This window comes from Oryctolagus cuniculus, chromosome 6, assembly GCF_964237555.1.
Source record: "Oryctolagus cuniculus chromosome 6, mOryCun1.1, whole genome shotgun sequence".
NCBI classification, from domain to species: domain Eukaryota; kingdom Metazoa; phylum Chordata; class Mammalia; order Lagomorpha; family Leporidae; genus Oryctolagus; species Oryctolagus cuniculus.
Window position 1 is genome coordinate 104,077,454 of NC_091437.1, and position 21,290 is coordinate 104,098,743.

Here is a 21,290-nt window from a genome sequence, read left to right on the forward strand (position 1 = left end):
GAACTTTATTAAATATGTTTAAAACTTTGAATGAATGTTTCAATAAGACAACACTCTCACTGATAGCAATATGTTTATAGAGCTACTGATTCATTTTCAAATTCAAAACCTAACGAATGTAACCCAAATTAATTCTGAAGCTGAAGCATCGCATCTATTAAAAGAGAGGGGAAATTATAGATTAGTAAGGAAGTCAAATAATAAATCTAAATAAAAGAATAATATACTCTGACTTCAAATACATACATAAAATACATCATGTGTCTGTTCCTTTATCAATAAAATGATTATTGGAAATTTCCACACAAAGACATCTGAAAAAAAGTTCTTTATTATCTTAGTTTATGCCAAATCAATATAGTAAAAAAGAAAAGTAGACATGAAAACTCTTTTTAATGAAACTAGATGGCAGATTTAATCCTATAGCATTCCTATTCATAAAGGCCAAATAATGTGAAGTAATTCAAAATCAATAGAGGATGCCAAGAATATGTGCAAATCTCCACAAAATTCAAAGGACAGATGTCAGAAACCGGAAGGCACTAACCTGGAATCCACTACTTTTATCCCCATGTGAGCAGAAGAATGTATGTGCAAGATGGGAACCATGTGAGGTGTCAGCCCACTCACTGCATAAGACAGCTGTGTACCCCAGACAGAACAGCTCTGGATATTACTGAAAACCGTGACTTGGATTTACTTTGAGCAGTGAGATCTAGTGAAAAGGACAATCCATGCAAGAATGTCTGAAACAACATGTTCCCCATGACAGACTAGATGTCAACGTGTCTATACTCTTTTAACATAAAAATGTGTCAAGTTTTGTATAATTCTGCAGTCATTAGAACATTACCATAATCAAGATGTGGAATGTATCAGTCACGCCTGAAGTTTCTCCATGGCCCTTGGGAATCCCTTCCTTATCCCACTCCCTGTCATTCCTTACCTTTGGGCAATGATCTCTTTCTGTCAGGATAGATTAGGTTTTTTCTTCATTTTCTAAACTTTTATTGGTCTTCATGTCTAGATTTTTCCAACAATCATAATTATTTTGAGTTATATTAACATTATTTTGAATCAGCAATTTCCTCTAATATGCTTTATTTTTTAAAGATTTATCCATTTGAATTTTGAGTGACACAGAAAGAGAGAGATCTCCCGTCTGCTGATTCACTCTCCAAATGTTATGCCAAGCTGAAGCCAGGGCCAAGAACTCCATTCACGTCTCCTATTGTGGGTGGCAGGGGCCCAAGCACTTGGGCCATCATCTGCTGCTTTTCCAGGTGCATTAGCTGGAATCTGCATTGGATGTGGACCTTCTGAGAGCATTCTAATATGGTATGCAGATAGACACAAGTAGCAGCCTAACCCACTTACAATGCCAGCCTCCAAAATGTTTTCTTATTTACTTGAGAGGAAGACATAGAGAAAGAGAGACAGAGAGACAGGGAGCTAGAGAGAGTATGTGTGTGTGAGTTCCCATCCAGAGTTTCTCTATTCAAACGTCCACAGTGATTCCTGGGTAACAGCAAAGCCAGGAATCAGAAATTCAATCCAGGTATCCCCTGTGGATGACAGGAACCCAATAACTTGTGCCATTACAACTACCTGCCAGGGTGCACATTAGCAGAAAGCTGAAGTCAGAAGAGCCTCGCATCAAACTCAGGCTCTCAGATATGGGAAGCAGTCTTCCTAAGCATCATCTTTACCACTAGTTCAAATGCCCATCACAGTAGTTTCTTTTTATTTCTGAGTGATATTTCATGTTATGGATATACCAAAATCGGTTTTTATTTTGATTTGTTGATGGAAATTTGGATTGCTACCAAGTTTCGATCTACTACAAATAAAAATGCTATAAATACTTGTATATATTTGTATGGACTGGTTCATTTCTCCTGGGTAAATATCTGTGTGTGATGGGTGCAACATATGGTCAATATATTTAACTTTTTTACAAACTGAAAAGCTGTTTTCCAAGGCAGGTGTGCCATTGTACATTTCTTCGAGCAGTATATGAGAGTTCTTGTTGCTCTACATCTTCACTAGCCCTTCCGTTAGTCAAACTTTTATCTTTTTGTGTGTGTTTGAAAGACACAATGATATATATAGAAAGAGAGGGAGGGAGAAACAGAGATAAAGAAATCTTCCCTTCCAATGGCAGGGGTTGGGCCAGGCCAAAGCCAGAAGTCAGAAACTCCATCTGAGTCTCCCATGTGGGTGGCAGAGACCCAAATGCTTGATATTCTTCTGCCTTCACAGGCACATTAGCAAGCAACTAGATCAAAAGCAGAGCAGCTGAGACTCAAACTGGCACCACCAGATGGGAAGTGGGTAGCTCTCTGTGTTACAATGACAGTCCAAATTTTCTAACTTTAAATATTCAAATAAATGAGCAGTATAATGCTATTTCATTATAGTTTCAATTTGCATTCCCTAATAACATGATATTGATTTGTCTTCTCATTCAGTGTTTAGCCATCTATATGTCTTCTTTGGTGATAAGTCTCTTTCAATATTTTGGTTATTTTTAATGAGTTTTTTCCTTAATATTGAGTTTTGAAAAAATCTATATTTACATACTTATATACAAATTTTACATAATATAGTCAATCCTCATTAATCTCAGATTCTGTATTTGTGAACTTGCCTAATCATTAAAAGTGATTTATAACAAGATTATAACTCCACATGTTTTCAGTCATTTAATGAGATGTACAGAGTGGCAAAAATTTGATTTCCCTACTGTACATGTCTCCAGTTGACACAAAACAGGGCAAAGTTCTGCCTTCTTGTTTTAGCTCTCACACTATCAATGTCATTGTGTGTGTGTGTGCTCAGTGTCACATTTTTCACATTTTTCCTATTCCTTATGATTTTGTTTAATGATCTCCACAAAGATGACTTGCATGTTGCTTGTGTTCCTAAGAAATTTTTCTTATCCTAAAGTCACTTTCTCCTCTCTTTACTCCAGGGAGTTTTATAGGCTTAGGTTTTACATTTCAGTTTATGCTCTATTTAGAAATAACTATACTGCAAGGTATTTATCAAAGTTCATTGCATACATTTGCTGAAGTACCATTAACTGAAAAAAGGACTATCTTTTCTCCAGAGGATTGCCTTTGTAACTTTGTCAAATATTCTTTTTAACTCTATTCTGTTCCAGTTAGTTATTTGTCTAACTTGATCCAAAGACATCCCATCTTATTTATTGTAACTTCACAGGTCTTGAAGTCAAGTATATTAAACCCTTTAGAAAAATTGCCTGCTGGGATTTTAGTTGGAATTGACTTGAATACATAGATCCATTTGGGTAAAATTGATTTATTAGTTATATCGTTTCTTCCTCTCCATTAACATACTAGATGTATCCATTTATATATATATATATATATACACTCTTTCATTTATCTCAGCAATACTTTTTATTTTTAATTATAAAATAACTATTTATTTTGACAGATATATCCCTAAAAATTCCCTATTTATCATCCTACTTCAATATGCTACTTTAAAAAAAAGTTCAATACCCAGTTACTTGTTGTTTGAATTTTGATATTTTATCCCGAAACTGTGATAAAAAGAAAACACTTTTCAATTTTCAGTACAAATTAGTGTCAAACTAGAAAATCTGAACAATAAGAGTATGCAAAAATTCAGAGTGATTACAATGTGTGCATTGTAACAGTATGAATGCAGTGTCTTGGCAATACATCCATTGTTAGTTGGATGAGAAGTTTCCAAAACCAATTATTAGCAAAACATGAAGAGAAACAAATTTTCACAAGATGCCGAATAAATGATAGAGTGAATCATGTAAGTTCAAGATTAAGTGCAACAGCTGTATTTACAAAATGTGGTAGTTCATTAAGTTATTAACAAATTTAAATATCAATTTGTATATCAATTATATAGTATTAAGTCCTCATGTATAAATAAAAAACAATTAAGAGAACACCATATATATAATATTCACCCTCAAATTCTGTTAGTTACAATCCAAGTAATGCAAACTTGGAAAATAAGAAAGTACAGAAAAGCAATAATAAAATCTTAGAAGATTTTAAGTAGTGGTAACAAGAGACCTAAACCCAGTTTTACCAAAAGAGACAGACAGTTCAACACTAAGTAATCTAATTTTTAGATTGGGGACAAACCTGGGATCACAGGTCCCAGTCTATTTAATCCAAAATAATGACCATCCAAGAGTGATATAAATAACGTTTTTCCTGTCTCTTATTGTTTTGTTTCACAAGATGATTATCTGCTCATATAAGAAGAGAATAAAACTACTTTCCAATCCTTTCTGTGAGAGAAAAACACAAAGCACTCATACTGATCAGTCCTTAACTGTGCCTTTACTATATGAAATCTCATTTGACAGAGACTTACTGGGGCACATGACAGTGAAGACAGGAATGGAATATAGTTCTAGGTCCCACCCAAGCAAAATAAATACAAATCAGATAAGAAATCATTTTTAACATAACTGTGTGATATATTGAACAAAGAATTGGAAAATGAGAGCTAGTAAGTTCCAAATAAGAAAGGAGGAGAGAGAGAGAGAGAGAGAGAGAGAAAGGAAAGGAGAAAAAAAGGAAGGAAGGAAGGAAGGAAGGAAGGAAGGAAGGAAGGAAGGAAGGAAGGAAGGAAGGAAGGAAGGGAGGGAGGGAAGGAGGAAGAAAGGAGGGAGGGAGGGAGGGAGAGAAGAAAAGGAGGGAAATGAAAACGCTAATTGCCAGGTTTTATTGCTTCACATTAGGTATATGTGTTTAAAGTTTGCACTAGACCCAACAAAATGTATGAATATTACATGCTAATCAACAATGCTCTAAAATATAATTTTTAAAAAGCAAAAAGAAACAACACTTTTTGAAAACCCATAAGATGAATGAAAATTTTAAAAATTTAACCATGTCTTCTAACTCCTCTCTCCAAGGGAAAAAGCAACAGAGTCTATTTAATATGACTTCATAAAGACAGCTGAAATGGAACATCAGGCCTTTCTTTCATTAGTAAGTCTCCATGTTCTCCGTTTACATTTTTTAAAATTTTTATTTATTTATGTTCATCTTATTTGAAATGCAGAGAAACAGAGAGAGACACAGACAGAAAGACAGGCAGATCACACATCTGCAAGTTCATTCACCAAATGCCTACAACAGCCTCAACTGGATCAGACCAAATGCAGAAGCCCTGAACTCAATCCAGGTATCTGACATGAGTGTCAGCGACCCAAGTACTTGATTTAGCATCTGCTGCCTCCCAGCATGAAAGTGATCTTGAAACTAGATCTGAAGTGGAACTGAGCCTCAAGCCCATGGACTCTGTGGATGTAGGTGTCCTAAGTGGCATCCTAGCCACTCTGCCAATCATTTGGCCCCTCCAATTACTCTTAGTACAAGAAATCATTTCTAATTATTGTGTCCTTTTTTTTCCTTCTTCAGAAATTAGGAATCATCCATTTTAACCCTCGTACATAATTTTGTTTTATTAAGTCCTATTTCATTCATTCTGCATACTGTTATATAATCCAATTTATTAGAGAAAAGGAAGATTTTCAATTTTTCTACAACCCCTGTTGCAAACAGAAGTGTAGCACACATTTAAGAGAAACTAATTATTTATTAAATTAACGTAAGTGAACCATTTTTATTGACAAAATCAAGCTATTTGAGTTCATGCAAGATGGAATAATTCACTCTGGTCTTTTCCACAGACATTTTCTTTGTTCTTATTTTGACTCTGCCCTGCACTTGCAAACCAAACTCTTTTCATTTGGTGAAGTTTTGTACATCTTTAAAGCTTCACTACTGGACCAGCGCTGTGACACAGTGGGGTAAAGCCCTGGCCTGAAGCGCCAGCATCCCATATAGGCACTGGTTCTAGTCCTGGCTGCTCCTCTTCCAATCCAGCTCTCTGCTATGGCCTGGGAAAGCAGTGGAAGATGGCCCAAGTCCTTGGGCCCCTGCACCCATGTGGGAGACCTGGAAGAAGCTCCTGGCTCCTGGCTTCAGATTGGCGCAGCTCCGGCTATTGCAGCCATCTGGGTAGTGAACCAGCGGATAAAGACCTCTCTCTCTCTCTGTCTCTACCTCTCTCTGTAACTCTGTCTTTCAAATAAATAAAATAAATCTTAAAAAAAAAAAAGCTTCACTACATTACTTGGTAATCAGCTCAAGTGAAATGGAAGGGAAGACTGGAGTGTATTTAGTGTGTATTTTCAGTTTGGGTTGCACTAACAAAATGTAATAGCCTAGATGGCCTACACAAATAAATTTGTTTTCTCAGGGTCTTGAGGCAAAAGGTGCAAAGATTAGGATGCAGGTATGGTTAGATTCTTGAGAGGGCTCTATTACTTGCTTGCAGACAGCCACCTCCTCCCTCTAGGCTTTTTTTGGTCTTTACTTGGTTGCTTCATGTTCAGGAAGAAAGAACAAGCTCTCTTGGTCTCTTGGTGCCTCTTTTCATAAAGATACAAGTCCTACACACCACCTTCAAGACCTCATCTAACCCTAATAATTCCCAAAGAGCCAGTCTCTAAGAATTGTCTGACTGGGGGGTTAGGGCTTCAAGATGCTAACTTTGGAAGGACCAAAAGAGCCTATTTCATAAAACAGGAAAAAGCAATGACTGGATTAGTAATACCTGGGCTCGAAACCTAACTCTACTCTTTTGGAGATATGTGGCTTTGAATAATTCAGAGCCAGATGAAAATATTTATTAAAGGAGGCTATGAATACTAACATCATCATCATGGCTATAATAATTTTTTACTATTTACTATACACTAATAATTCTTATATTGCCTTTATATGTGTGAAATTCTTTAATTTTAAGAGTAATTCTATGAGTCAAATGGCAATATTGGACTAATTTTACATAATAGGAAACAGAAGCACAAAGAGCAAAAAATGCTTCCCAGATTTAAAACATATTAAACTGATATGTGAAATACCACATATATAGTAATATTCCTAGTTCTATCACCTGTACATATGCAATATGTTGCCAAAGAAATCAAAATAGTAAGTATTTATGTTACCAAGAAAAGAACTATAATGGTTGATACATATTGCCAATTCAAAATATTACCCCCTAAAAATATCAACTTGTCTTTACTTGAAGATTGCATAAAGTTTTTACATTATATTGTTAGCTTTTAAACAAACTGATAAAAACAACAGTAAGAGGGACCTGAGTTTTTCTTCCATATCCCATGATCTTTAACTTCAAACTTTAACAGTGGCAATCCTTTTGAACTCACCAATGTTCTCTAACCTGTATAATTCCTCCTAATGGTAATTGCTTTTAGAAAAAAAATATTGATAACCACATTAGAAAAACAGTGCTTTAGTTTTAAATTCTTCCATGGTGATTCACAAGCAAAATATGAAGGTATCTCAAGAGTTCGTGGAAAAATGAAATTAAAAGATAAGTTTATTTGGGTGAAAAAATTGAAATACACACAGTTTTCAAAAATAATACACATGTTGCAGGAATTATTTGAAGCTTTTTTGTATCTTTATGATTGTCAACAAAAAAAGAGATGAGAAAAGACATATGCTATAAAAATATTTTTCTAAAATATTCTTAACATCAAAGCAATCCTATATGTTTAAGCAATTGCATACCCCAATTTCATTCCTTTAAGTTCAGAGTATTTTCTTATATATTCAGGTGGGTTTGTTAAGCATGGTAGTAAGATACAATTTCATAAACTAAATTAAAATTCCTTAGTCTTGATTGTACATTAGATGCACTAAGTATATTTCAAAAATGCGCATCTCCAGGAATCACTCTCATTCAATGAATTTAAAATATCTAGGGGTAGGGTCTGAGCCCAGTATTTTATTTAAAAAAATTAGTTTTCATGTACAATGACTAATGTAAATGTTCAAGGGCAACTACACCCACATGAAATTGATATGCATAACAAAGTACCTGTTGACCTTATCCACACCCCTTAATCTCAACCTAAACAGCAGATATAAAGCCTGTAGCCTAGGGACGTGCACTTGGCATAGTGTTTAAAACACTGCTTTGGATACTCACAACCCAGCTTCCTGCTAATGCGCATCCTGGAAAGAAGCAGGTCATGGCTCCAGTATTTGAGTACCTGCAATTCATGTGGGAGACCCAGATTGAGTTCCTGGCTCCTATTCCAGGCTCCTGTTTTCAGCCTGGCTCAGACCCAGATGTTGCAAGCATTTGGGGAGTGAACAAATGGATGGAAAATCTCTCTGTCATGAAAAACCTTCCCACTTGCTAGAGAAAGACATCCTTATTTCCTAACAGTATGCAATGCCTTACTGAATTGTGCTTATTCTTTCTTAATCCATGCTAGCTGCCTTCAGAGTTGCCAAGCATTACATTAGCCTCAGCAGGGAAATACTTTTCTCTACTATAGGGAAAAAGTAGTTTATTCAAGAAAGAGTTTCATAACTTCTACATTGGCAGAAGCTAGGGAGATAACATAAGAAGCTGAACAAGTGTAATGAGATTGTAAACTAAATAGTGGAGAGTTTATAAGCATTACCACACTCTTCCGTATCTCTGAATTTAACCTGGAGTTCTAACACAAAACAGGCATGGGTTCTTGAAGTTTGAACATGTCAACCGTATGTAGTAAATGACATGAGATGGTAGGACTACCTTGACATAGAATTGAGAAAGATGTCAAAAGATTTAAAATGTTGGATGAATTAAAATAAATGTATTCCTTGAGAACAGAAAATCTACCTCATGACCATGATCACCAGGAAGTTCCAAAGACTGTTACATTCACTAGAGCAAAAAAAAAGGCACAGTGAAAGGGACCCTAGGTCATGAAAGATCTCCTCAGTACAAGATATCTTTTAATAGCCAAGAAATGATTCTGCCATGTAACTAGTTCTTTAATGTTAATAAATATGAGAGGTGTTTTAGTTGGAAGTCCCAAGGTTGCATGTAGTCATTAGAGGCAATATGAATACAATTACCACTGGCCTGGTAGACTTCTTTGGGGTAAATAATAAATCATCATGGCTCTAAGATACATGAGAAACAGATTATACTATTTTATAATTTCATGTAACAAAGCAAATCAAGAATATTAAGCAAAAGGTTAATAGTCTCCAAATAAATATCAAATCAACTCATCCAGATTCCAGGTCTGATTTGATAGAATATGCCAGCTGACTTATCCTTTCCATCGGTTCTCATGTATATGGATTAAGAGATATATTGGAAATGGCCAACAGGAAGGCCCTAAAACTTTGCCACTTCCACGAAAAATAATAAGTCACAAACAATACAGTACCTATACAGAATTTCAGACATTTACTTAAGCTCTCAAGATTTAAAGGAGTGTGAGTTATTAATCCCCTTCCTATGAAAAATTGAGGTAGACTACACAGAGTTAATAATATACCATTATAAGCTTAATCATTGCTTACGCTAGTCACAGCTGTTAAGTAGATATGTCATTCTTATTGGAACAAAACAACACAGTGTCTGATATTTGATGTATGATCAATAATTCAATGAATGTATTCATTTCAACCTTCCGAAACAGAAAAGATCAAAATAGTGTTCATTCACCTTCACATGGCGAGGATAGCAATACACATTTACTGACTACCCTGGAGCCAGCTAGACTTTTATGTTCTTGCTTTCAATATACTAAAGATATTAATTGTCTTGGTATAGTCTATATATTATTACAACCCCAAGTCATCTAGTTACTTCATATAGAATAAAAAGTAATGATTTCTTAACCCAACTCTTGTCCTCTGAGAATTTACAACACAAATAATATGTATTTCTATAAAGACAAGTGAATAAGGCAGTGTAATTCTGTCTTCCAAATGTAACGCTACTCAACATTTTCTCATCACCTCACTCATTACCACAGTAGTCTCAACCACCCTCATCTCTTACCATGACTAAAGCAATATTTCCAATGATTCTTGTGATTTCCATCCTTGAATTCAAATCTTCAAACAGGAGCCAGAGTGATCTCTATAAAAGGAAAGTAAAATATATCACTCCTTTATTCAAACCTTTCAATGACTATCCATCAGTCTTAGAATAAAATCTGAAAAATTCACCATTGTCCTGGTGTCCAACTATACTGAATTCATCTGCTACCAATTCCTGGTTCTCTAAACTTATCTTCTACTGCTCTCTCGCTCCTGACTTAATCTTCTTTGTCCATCTCTTACTTCCCTCAAAAGCACATCAGACTTGTTGCAGCCTTAAGAGCATTTCACTTGCTGCTCTCCTTGCCTGGTAAACTTCTTGTCCTAGGTTTTGCATAGCTATGTCAATCATTTTATACAGGCCTCCTTAAAGTGGAAAAGTATTTCGTGTAGTACATTATTCAGAGGGTGGCTTGAATCTCTTTCCCTCTTGTTCCCGGATGACACTAACATCATCATCTAACCCTTGTTTGTTCTATATTTTCAATCATTCACTCTCTGCCAGATTCTTCCCAGATCCAGTATATTCTTTAATATGCTTTGGTCTATTTGATATTGAAAACAATTGAACTGCTTTTTCATTTGTTCCCTCTTTCAGACACCATCCCATTCTTCACCCTTCAAAAACATATAAATTGTTCATTTTTATTTCCTTCACCTTGAAACCAATTTGCTTATTAATATTTCTGAAATTAATAAGCTATGTGGGTTCTTGCCATGAATTCAGAGAAGAATTCTGAATACTGGCTCAAGTAGACCAGACAACATGGTAAGTTTTTCAAGTTTTTTATTCAATGAGAGAAATGCATAGGAGAGTGAAGGCTGTATCTGAGAAAGGGAAATCTAGATCCATACCAAGCAGAAAGTAGGCCAAGAGCCACGTGCAGCAAGCGTTTTGTTGTTATGAGAACCTACTAGCAGCTTATCACAGGCAGTGGGCAGCAAAGCCAAGGCAGGGAGTATGCCCAAAGGCCAGGCACCTCAAGGCATGGGGCAACAAAAATTTATGCCCAAAGAGGGTGGTTACATAGCCTGTTTGGCAGGTGGGCATATGGGTGGGATCAGGTAGGGGCATGAGATCACACAGAGGGCATGGTGAAGGCGTGGTCTTCCAGCTCACAAATCTAATCAATTTTATCCTACATCAATCTCACTACTCAAATTTGCAAATCTAGTTTAAATGTCTTTCATTCTATTAAAAGAAATCTTGCTAAAGTGAATGATCCCTATAGATTATTATCAGTCAGTCTTCCATCACAGACACTCAGAAACCCACTAATTTTCACCTCCCTTATTCTTAAAAGCATCTTTTTCTTTTTTCAGTATTTCCAATTCTCTTATTTTCCTCCTATTTTTTCTATATCCCTTCTTCATCTTCTTTTCATTGTCATCTTTCTCTACCATATCAATAAATATTAGAGTTTGGCCAGTGTCAGTCCTAGGCCATCATTTTATCCTATAGTCTTTCTCCTACATGATCTCAGCCACCCTCATGATTTCAATAATTCTGTTTACACTGATAACCTGCAAACTCATACCTCTAGCACAGACTTGTTCTCTTAGCTCCATAAACCTATCAACTACTTTTCAATATCTTCACTCTAGTGAAACACTTTATTAAACAGATCTAAAATCAAATCCATAGTTTCTTTTATCTCTCCACCTGATCCATTTCTATAGTTTTCTATTTTAGTAATTTATGATAACAATTATTCCACAAGTCAAAAATCTGTGAATTTCCATAAATTCTCAGTCTGCTGAATTCTCCTATTAATTTTACCACTGAATTACTACCAAATCAATACTTATTTATTGATACTACTCTTACTCAAACTCAGATACTAAAGTTGACCTACTATAACTGAAGAAAACAAAAAACAAGCAAAACATTATCTTTTCCTGGAGGAGGCAAGAACAACAGCTAGCATTGCCTTTCTTCCTGCCTCATAGTGAGGAGTCCCTTTGAACACATTGACTCTATTTTGCTTGATGACTACTCAAACGTATTCTATGAGATGTGCAGCCAATAGTCACCCACAAGAACAACTTTTTTGGTAGGATTAGTATAATGGTGACATTTAGATGGCCCACACTTTAACATAGTTTTTCTTTTGAAAGCCAAGAACCATGGTCACACTAGGACACAAAATGTATTTCTTTCCACCTAACTCGATTGCTTTTATTTCAAACTCTAATACTTGTCTCTCATGGCAATGTAAACGCTTCACAAAAAGCCACGAAATTTCTTTACTTTCAGTGTGTTTGCACATTTTTATATGACAACTTTGTTTTCCTATTCAGCTTTTTTTTTCCTATTTCCTTGTTTTTCTACTGACTCTATTGCCCAACCTATCTTATCTTGTTCTCCTCATTTTCTTTCTGTTTGTTCCTCATTGTTTCTCCTTTTCCTTTCATGTATTTCATGCCGAAACACATGCAGAAACAGCCTGAATTCCAGCCATCAAGACAATAACAAAGTCTTAGAATGTACAAAAAGAAAATCTCTGCAATTGTGTTCTTGTTTGCTGAGTTGTTGGTTTGCACTGCTTCTGTAGGGTATTAACTCTATAAATGTATTGTTTATTACTAAAATTTAAGGACACTAAATAATATGATCAGCCACAGGTAAACTGAACCCAAGATAAATTTTTTCTTACCTTTTCAATCTATAGCTTTGTTCAATGCTGTTTCTCAGTAGTGGGTGATCCCGTGAGACTACCTGCCTAGTTCATGCAGTTAGTGTGACTGCTGGCAAGCAGCAGGTGCCCCGGCACATTTTTTCCCCCACTCCCACCTTCTGCCAATCAGGTAAACTGCTCCGGGGTCTGGCCCAGACCCATCAGGAAAGCTATTGTAGCTTATGTAGCCTTCAAGCTGACTGGAGAAGCATATAGCTGCGCCACTGTCGGCTCTATCCTGTAGAATTTGTGTTGCCTTGAATTAGCTACACCCCTTCTGCAAGACCTTTGCCCCTTCTGCCTGCCCTTTAAAAGGTGTGCATGGTCGTTAATAAAGAGGAAAAGTTCACCAAAACTGGTCTCTGGTGGTTCTTGTCAAAGAGCGCCGTCGTCCCACCCATGCCAACAGGGCGTGGGCCTCACAGGATGAGCCTGCACTCAGTACCACTTTAACCAACCATTGCCTTATGTCTGGGTATCTCATTTGCAAATAGCCCTCATCATAGCACTCCATTGAGCGTTTATTTCTAAGGTTTCTATATCTACCTATTGCCCGTGGGAGGGTTATGATGTATCAGTTGGTAATATACATGTAGCTTATCCTTACTAGTTGGCCTAATTTAATCTCTAATATCTGAACGAGATAAATTAAGGTTGACTATGGGTTTTGTGGTTTTCTCCACAAATATTCAGGTTTTAATAGCCCTTAGAAAACAACTCAGTGATCTATTTAGAAAGTATGTTTTATTATGGTTCATAAGGATTAGTGCAGATGGGTAAGAGAGCACAGTCTTGCACATTGAGGCAGGTCCTGGAAATTTACCTTAATTATATGGGTTCTCAAATGATGTAATTACAAATAACCTATAGGTTTGTAGTAAACATTGCATATCATATTATATAATAATAGGATGACATGGATTTGAAATCTATCAGAACACAAACGTAAGAGGAATCTAGGACACAAATTCAAACTCCAGGAAAAGGAAATTAAGTTGAGATCTGCTAAGTGTGCCATTTTTAAAATAAATGAATAAGTTAAGGGTGTATTGGTAGATGTAAATTGATCCTTAGGACAAACTCATTGGCCAGAATAGTAGTTACTGTTCAAAGGAACATGGTATTTGGAAGAGAACATGACAGAAGTTTCTAGGACCCTGATAATACTCTGAAATTTCATTGAACTGTGCCTTATAATGTGTGTGTGCCAATATATATGTACACTTGTATGTAAATATGGATGCTTATTTTTAAAGTTTTTGTTTAAAGATTACAATGATTTTGAAGTAAGAACTTTTTAGTGAAGTTGTCTATTTCCCATGTAGGTTATTAATTCTCAGTATACTAAGTTTCTATTTTCAGCGTGAGTTTTTTTAGTTTGTCCAGTTCTGAGTGGGTAATAATGTAGTTTAACAGGTTTCCTAAACTGAAAAAAAAATCCATAAAATATTCAGTAGTAAATCTTTCCAGACAGGATAAATCCATAAGTCATTGTAGCCTCTCTAACCACATGAGGAGATCCCAGCATGGAGCAGTGACAAGAACAACTCATACCTGAATGCAGTAAAATGATTTTACTTGGCCTAAATAGCTCAAGGTCTTTTTGCTTCTTTCATTATAAGCAAAAGCCCAAAATCCAGCCAAATTCACAGGAGTTGAGTATGTCAAAATGTTTTAGAAACAATCCTAACCTTTTCATTTCATCAATTAGTAAACAGTAGCCAAGAAATTAAATGCTGTTTTTATGGACTCTCCCACCTTTTTAGTGACAGAAGTAGTCAGATCTCGAGTGTCCCAATTCCCAAGTCAGCACACTTCCTCTGAGCTTCCATCCTATTAAAAAAAATCCCTTTTACATGTATATGATTTTTCCAAAAGTTCATGGAAAGTACATATTATAAGGCAGCTCTGCATAAGTTTCAAAAATGTCTTTGACAAAACAAATATATTTGCCTGGGTCTATAGATACATTTTTCATGCTTTCACACCAGACTTTTATTTGGTAATGAAAGCTTCTCCTGTGGAATTTCTCTATTAGCCCCCTCTCAATAGCCCATCTAAAATTTCTTGAGAACCATTGCAGCTATTAGGATGAGTACTTCTCAACTAGTATATAGTTGCTTCATGAGTGGGTTTGACATTACTGAAGATCCACTCTATGCCACACACTACAGTAAGGGCTTGGTATTCAGAAATAGCAATTTGGTACTGGCCCTCGTATTACCTTACATCAGTTGAGGAAACAGATAGATGTCAAGTTAATTATCATAAGCAAAAGCACATGCAATAAGGAGTTTGACTCCATTTTTGACGTTTGACTATTATTTGAGCAAACAGATTAGAAAGCCCCCGTGCATTCTTGCTCTTTCTTTCTCTCTCTCTTTCTAATTAATTAAATAATTAATTAAAATTATAGGAGTAACTTCATAATCCCAGATTTTATCATGGAGTCTTAAATTTGACAACAGTGAAATAAACTGTGGGGAGCAATCCGGACTGGACTAAGTTACTCGAATTAGGACTTATTCTATGCATCTGCTCTCCCACAATATGGCGCTGGGAGAGAAGTAAACAGCTTCCGCACAGCTGCCTCCAGTTCAACCAATTAACTGTAGGACTTGCTCCTGATTGGAGAGCAGCGTACTCAGCCGAGTTGGGATTGGCGGAGGAGGACTATAAAGGAGGAGAGAGACGGCATGCACCAGAAACATCTATGGGGAACATCTAAGGGAACCCGTGCAGCCCCCAGAGAGCCGGCCGGCGGTGTGCCGCTCCCCTGCGGAAGTGGGGAATGCGGCCAGGGGGAACCGCCCTTCCACGGAGGTGGAAGGGATAGTAGCCAACCCGGGAAGAACCAGCAGCAAACCCGGGGAGGGCCGAGCAGACGAAAGAACAGCGCAGGGTTCAGTGTTGCTCCTCCACGAAGAGGGGGAGCGACATAAACAATAAAAGAAAGCATTAAATTTGAACTCATCAAATTTAAAAGCAATAGATAAATTGCACTTAATCAAAATTAAAACTTTCATCAAAAACATGACTAAGAAAGTCTTTTTGACAATCTATAAAAAGGAAGAAATGTTTGCATATAATATATCTAATAAGGATTCAATATTAAGAATTTATAAATAATTCCAATTTAAAAGGTAGGTAAATAATTTTAAGTAGACATCTATCCAGATACACAAGTGTCAGTAAGCACGTGAGGACAACCACATCATTAGTCATACATAAAATGCCAGTATGAAATACCACCTTATACTTTCTAGGATATCTGTATCAACTATTAACTGAAAAAATAACAATTGTTGGTTAAGATTAGGAGAAATCAGGACCTTCACATATTCCTGGAGGGGATGTAAAATGGTGCAGCAATAGTGTGATAGTTTCTTTCTTTTTTTTTTTTTTTTTTTTTTTGACAGGCAGAGTGGACAGTGAGAGAGAGAGACAGAGAGAAAGGTCTTCCTTTTGCCATTGGTTCACCCTCCAATGGCCGCCGGGGCTGGTGCACCGTGCTGATCCGATGGCAGGAGCCAGGTGCTTCTCCTGGTCTCCCTGCGGGTGCAGGGCCCAAGCACTTGGGCCATCCTCCACTGCACTCCCTGGCCACAGCAGAGAGCTGGCCTGGAAGAGGGGCAACCGGGACAGAATCCGGCGCCCCGACCGGGACTAGAACCCGGTGTGCCAGCGCCGCAAGACAGAGGATTAGCCTAGTGAGCCGCGGCGCCGGCGTGTGATAGTTCTTTAAAAAGCTCACATAGAATTACCACTTGATACTGCAATCCCACTCGTAGGCTACACTTACAAATTGTTGAAAACAGGGACTTAGATATTGTATTTTGGTTATCAGTAGCATTATTACAATAGTCAAAGTCAACTCTCTATCAACAAATGAACAGATATACAAAATATTGTATACAGATATAATGGAATATTATTCTAACACAAAAAGGTTTAAGTTCTACTATATGCTACACCATTGGCAAACCTTGAAAACACTTCCAGGTGAACTAAATCAGACATTAAAAGGCAAACATTATATAATTTGACTTCTATAATACATATACGACATCCAAATTCATTAGGACAGAAAATAGGTTAGAGGTTACAAGGCCCTGCTAGGATGGCGAATACAGAATTATTGCTTAATGGGTACAGAGTTTCTAAGGGCGATTAAAAAAAAAAAAAAACGTTTAGGAAATGTTTAGGTAATTCTTGCATAAAATTGTGAATTTAATTAATTCTACAGAATTATAGACTTAAAAATGGTGGAATGAGGGTAGACATTTGTCAAAGCAGTCAAGCCACTACTTGGAACAACCTTATGCCATATCAGTGCCTGTTTGGTTCCCAGGTACTCTGACTGTGACTCAGGTTCCTGCTAAACACGCCATGAGAGGAAGCAGGAGATGGTCCAAGTACTTAGATGTCTGCCACCCACATGAAGACCCTGATAGAATTCTTGACTCCTGGCTTCAGCCTGACCTTGCCCTAGATATTGCAGGCATTTTGAAAGTGAACCAGTGGATGAAAAACCTATCTGCCCCTCTGTCATCCTCTTTTGTATAAAATGAAAATAGAGTTTTTTTTGAAAAATATTTGAATGACAAATTGCATGTTACATACATTTTACCACAGTAAATTCAAAACAAAAATGTACAATGGGCTTATGCTATAAAAAAAGTATGTTTATTTCTTTTTTAAGGTCAATAATTAGGGAAACTATCTTTTTTTTTTTTCAACATGTGGCTCCTTAGTTCAAAATTGCCTTCTCAAGGTACTCGTGAGTCCAAATGCATTATACAGAATATTTGGAGCATAGAACATACGTAAGTTCTATAAAAATTATATAAGACATAGCAAACACAGATTAAGGTTGGCCAAGGATAGAAGGAGGGCAGGAGGGAGGGAGAGAAGAAGTGAGGGAGGGAGGAAGGGAGGGAGGAAAAAAGGAAAGAAGAAAGAAAGAGAAAGAGAGAGAGAGAGAGGGAGGAGGAAAGTAGGGAGGGAGGGTAGTGAGAGAAAGATGGAGGAAAAGACATAGGGAGAGAGGGAGGGAAGAAGTACCATATTCTTTGAATTGTACCTACGAACTACATTGATTCTATCTCTTTGTATTACTATCACATTAACTGATGAGAATTGTGTTGTAGTAATTATCATGCATTTTCTGTCTCTGAGAATCTAATGTATTAATAAATTCCTTTAAAAATTTTAAAAGGAACCATAAAAAACAAGTAAATAAAACAAAATATGTTGAAATATACCTATGTCTCTGAGAACTCCCTAATAAGGTTTTGCTGTTAAAATATTGAAAAAATATTTTAAGCTTCAATGTCTTTTCCTTTAAAAATAAATTAATATAAACAGTAGCATACCAATGCTGAAATAATATTGTGAGAACCTATAGTCAGATTATTCTCTCAAATATTTCAAAGTCTGTATGGTCAAATTTTTCCCATAAAAATGGCACTCATAAGAAATTTACATATATGTTATTTATTTCTTTGTTATAAATTAGAATGAATTTTCTATACTTCATTATTTGAAATATAAAAGTTTTATTAATTTTTCAGTGCTAAAAGCTCACTTTAATTCCTTTCAATTTTTTCTCTTATTAATTCTATAAACACATTCTGATACTGTGAATATGAATACATTGTGCCTAAATAATGAACAGGTATCTATCTACATAGTGCATGCTGGAGGAAAATACATAACAGCAAAATCATACTGTTATTGATTATCTTGTTGCTAGTGGGTATATTAAGTACCTCTATGTATCTTTATATTTCCTACTCAGACAAGAAGCAATTAATTTTTTCAAATCTACTTTTTCTACTTTTTAAATATTTCTTTTATTTTATTTATTTGAAAGGAGAGTAACAGAGAGAAGGAGAGACAGAAAGACCTCATCATCCATCCACTGGTTCATTCCCCAGCGCCAGGCCAATCTGGGAGCCTGGAACTCCACCGAGGTCTCCCACGTGGGTGGCAGGAGCTCAAGCACCTGGGCCATCTTCTGTTGCCTTCCCAGGTGCATTAACAGCGAACTGGAATGGAAGTAGAGCAGCCAGGCCCAAAATGGCACTCTTATGAAATGCTTGAGTTACAGGACTCAGCTTCATCTGCTGCACCACAATGATAGCCCCTCAAGTCTATCTTAAAATCATTAATATTAACTTAAATTATGTCCAAACTATGGATACTTATGGGCATAACAAGAAATTTGATAAAATATGTGAATTATTATCACCTGAGTCAGTAAGATTTATAAAACTGTTGATTTTAATTTTTCTTTACTTTGGTGGTCCAGCGAATTTGGCAGGAAAACAATAAACAAGAGATTGTATTCAACTATTTGTCAACACACCAATGAATTTTTATATTGCCTCAGGATGTAAGCATGTGTCTTGTGAAGAATTCATTGACAAATGCATTTGTGCTTTTCCACTCTATTGACAAGCTTTTAAACATAAAGTAAGGATTGGTCTCTAAAAATCATATTCTGATTTGACATAGAAAAATAAGCTTTGTATGGTAAGTTTAAAATCTAAATGAATTTTCCATGCACTTCAGTGCACATATCCATCTAAATAAAATTGTGACCATTCCTAAAAATAAGTAGGAATAACACCTAATATCATATCTGAATATATGCAATTAAATCAAACATTTATATAAATAAGCATATTTTGAAACAGCACAATATAAGATAGTTGAAAGATGGTAAAGAGTATTTTGTCGACAATAATGCTATCTATGAGTTTTACTTTCTTTTAATTGTTTCACATTGAACAGGAAAATGCCTCTAGGGTTAGTCAAAAAGCAAATAAATTAAGAGAATAGTCAATAGAAAACTCCAATAGTGGCCCACATCAAGGCTCACTTGGTTAATCCTCCGCCTACAGCACCCGCACCCCTGGTTCTAGTCCCAGTTGGGGCACCAGATTCTGTCCCAGTTGCCCCTTTTCCAGTTCAGCTCTCTACTGTGGCCAGGGAAGGCAGTGGAGGATGGCCCAAGTGCTTGGGCCATGCACCCACATGGGAGACCAGGAGGAAGTACCTGGCTCCTGGCTTCGGACCGGTGCAGCGCCAGCAGTGATGGCCATCTGGGGCGTGAACCAAAGGAAAGAAGACCTTTCTCTCTGTCTCTGTCTCTGTCTCTCTCTCTCTCTCACTGTCTAACTCTGCCTGTCAAAAAAATAAAAAATAAATAAAAATTTTAAAAAATAAATAAAACTCCAATAGGACAACATAAATATATGCATACACAAGGTATAATATTCCTGCATATTTAACAATGTGCACACAAAGTCATATAAATTCTGCCCAATACAAAAAACTAAAAATAATTGAAAATAAAATAAAAATGAATTTAAATCTATCAAGGCAATTTGTTACACATCCATTGGACAGGATAAGCTTATCTTAATTTCACTTTCATAATTCACCTTTAGCCAGGGAGGATATATTCTAAGATCCTCCAGTGGTTGCCTGAAACTATGGATGGTGCTGTACTCCACATAAAGCTTCACTTTTTCCTATACTTACATACACTTATGATGAAATTTAATTTATAAATTAAGCATTTAAGAGATTAATAGTAATAGTAATAATAATAATAGGGCTATTCTGAAAATATACTGTAATAAAACCTTGTAAATGTACTCTTTCTTTCTTAAAGAGTGAAGACAAATATTTGACTGTACTTGGATTGTGGTTGACCCTGGGTAACTAAAATCAAAATAGGGGAGACTATAGAATGGTGGTTATAGTCATTCCAACCTCAAAAATTTTTTTAAAGATTTATTTATTTATATCAAAGAGTTATTCAGAGAGAAGAGAGGCAGAGAGAAGGAGAGAGAGAAAGAGAGAGAGAGGGAGGGAGAGAGGTCTTCCATCTGATGGTTCACTCCCCAATTGGCCGCAATGGCCAGAGCTGGGCCGATCCAAAGCCAGAAGCCAGGAGCTTCTTCTGGGTCTCCCATGTGGGTGCAGGAGCCCAAGGACTTGGGCCATCTTCTACTGCTTTCCCAGGCCACAGCAGAGAGCTGGGTCGGAAGTGGAGCAGCCAAGTCTTGAACCAGTGCCCACATAGGCTGTGGGCATCGAAAGTGGTGACTTTACCTGCTATACCACAGCACTGGCCTCCAACCTTAAAAATTTATTATGATGGTGAAAACGTATAATGTACGTATAATGTATAATGTATAATGACTGTGGTAGTCAACTAATAGGACTTTACATTTTGATTCCATCAATGAGGACTAAATTTTTATAAATATTTAAGGTGTACAACATTCTGTTTATATATATATATATATGAATAGTGAAATGTTTTCTACAGTTAAGCAAATTAAAATAGATCCACTTCTCTCATGTATCCCTTTTATTTTTCTTTTTTAATTTTACTGAAGTTATAGAAATTTCATGTATTTCCTATATACATATTCAGGAACATAGTGATACTTTTTACAAAGAACTATTTTTAGTTTATTATTTTAGTATATAGTATATAATTTAATATATTACTTTATACTCAAAAGAGTAAACCTACACTAAGAGTTCAACAAATAGTATGAAGAAAAAAACACTGTTCCTCAACAATAGAGACAAGGGTTTCAAGTAATTATCTTATCTCGAAATTTTA

At 36.2% G+C, this 21,290-nt stretch overlaps 1 long non-coding RNA gene across 1 annotated transcript in view; it reads right to left on the reverse strand.

Moving 5' to 3' along the window:
• LOC138849930 (uncharacterized) overlaps window positions 1–12,706 on the reverse strand; it is a 132,799-nt gene extending 120,093 nt beyond the window's left edge. Inside the window, exons 1-2 of the long non-coding RNA XR_011389146.1 lie at window positions 12,620–12,706; window positions 9,922–10,002 (exon numbers count right to left, since the gene is read on the reverse strand). This is a non-coding gene — a long non-coding RNA (uncharacterized lncRNA). The remainder of the gene's footprint in view (window positions 1–9,921; window positions 10,003–12,619) is intronic.
• Window positions 12,707–21,290: the final 8,584 nt, after the last annotated feature.